This window comes from Dipodomys merriami, unplaced genomic scaffold (assembly GCF_024711535.1).
Source record: "Dipodomys merriami isolate MVZ:Mamm:240054 unplaced genomic scaffold, mDipMer1.0.p SCAF_21, whole genome shotgun sequence".
Classification (NCBI taxonomy): domain Eukaryota; kingdom Metazoa; phylum Chordata; class Mammalia; order Rodentia; family Heteromyidae; genus Dipodomys; species Dipodomys merriami.
Genome location: NW_027203493.1, coordinates 14,754,921 through 14,756,899, shown reverse-complemented (window position 1 = coordinate 14,756,899; position 1,979 = coordinate 14,754,921).

Genomic DNA, 1,979 nt, shown 5'->3' with positions numbered 1-1,979 from the left:
TCATAAAGTCTTCTTTTTATCTTAAAAAATCCTTTCCTGGTTTCTATTATGTGTGGAAACCTTTGTATTTTGCAGACTGTGTGGCAAGAAATGTTTTTGTTTCTGTTGGATGATAGAAGTAGAGCTGTATCAAAACCCAGAAAAATGATATGACCAGGCATTGGTGGTTTATACCTCCAATCCTAGCTATTTGAGAGGCTGAAATCAGGAGGATGGCAGTTGTAGGCCAACCAGAAAATTGTATGAGGTCCATTCTCATTTTTTTTTGGGTGTGGTCATGGGGCCTGAACTCTGGGCCTGGGCATTGTCCCTCAGCTCTTCATCTCAAGGCTAGCGCTCTACCACTTGAGCCACAGTGCCACTTCTGCCTTTTTTTCCTGCTTATGTGGTGCTGAAGAATCAAACCCAAGGCCTCATGCATGCAAGGCAAGTGCTCTACCACTGAGCTACCTTCCCAGTCCTGAGGTCCATTCTTAACCAATAGTATTGCCTACCATCCTAGCTACGTAGCAGGCTGAGATTGAGTCAATTGTGGCTCCAGATTTGCCTGAGGACTTTTTTTGTTTTTTAGCTATTGTCTTTAACTTTTTGCTTGTGAAAAAGTCAAAGCTGTAAATATTAGATGATGCTTTATGGTCACATTGTGTTCAAGAAAGAAGACAAAAGACTCTCATTTGTGTATCTATATATTCAAATAAGCAATTTGACTCAGATTGGCAAGATTTGGGGACATATGTACTCCTGAATGCTTATATGTAGTAGTGTATGCTTATATGTGTTCCTAGGTTTAAAAATGACATGTCAAGTGTATGTATATTCTAGGGAGTTCATTTTGCCCTGTTTTCAAATAGTTGACTCTCTGCAGGTGCCAGTGGAGCAAGGGAGTTTCATGTGATCACAACTCTATACTTTCCAGGATGGGAAATTGGTTTACAGACATTCAATCAAATGCATGGTTGCAAGAACAAATCTTTACCACTGGACATGAAAGGAAATATCCTAACTCTGTATGTGCAGGCACATTTACATGGGACTCAGGCAAAAGCAAATTCGCAATTTGATCCAATGACCATTTTGTGATCTAGAAGCTTTACCTTCCTTTCATATGCTTCCCAAACTCAAGGACATTTGGTTCATAAATTCACAAAATTCATTTATTGAACAAGAGATAAATATTGGCATTAAAAGAGAGAGTATTTCTCAAGCTGACTTAAAAAATGAAGCTTAGTTAGTGTGCCTTTTCCACAGTTATAATCATTTTCCTGTCTCTCCCCACAGTAGCTACTATAAATTATGATTGTGATGCACTTCTCAATGTTTCTCTGAGTCTTAGCCAGTGGTCTCCCTGTTTTTATGTGGTGTGCAATCCTTGTGAGACTTGGCCAATTAGCATGTAACTATTTTTATCTTGACTCAACCTCTGTTGATGTTCATTGACAGGTAGCCTCAAAACTACTTCCAGCCCGAGAGTTCTAGTCTTGACTATTTGTCTGTATCCAAAATCTGAACTGAATTTTGTAAAAGGTTTTAGTAGTAAAGAGTAAGGATGACAATGAACCTGGAATTAATCATTAAAATGATTACTTAAAAGGAAATTTAGGAGAGTGAAGAAATATGGGTAAGACAAAAATTCCCTCTATATTCCACTTAATCTAGTTGCCCATAAACACTACACAAAATTTATTGTTTAAATATTTTGAGGAGCAGAAAAGAGGAAAATTCATTGCATGCCACAGATATAAACTAGGAATGCCCAAGCAAAATCAGAATATACAGTTTCTCCAAATAAAGGTCACCTCTGTCTCTTTTTAACCCCCCCCCCCCCCATGAACAGTCATTTAAACATGTAAAGGCCAGATGTTGAGCTGAGATTTTAAGATAAGCTTTGGTTCTGGTTTTCCACATCTTCATGCACCAGTCTGATCCTGATGCTCCATTTCAACCCAAAATATGTTCACTGGGCTCCTCATTGGGAAGAG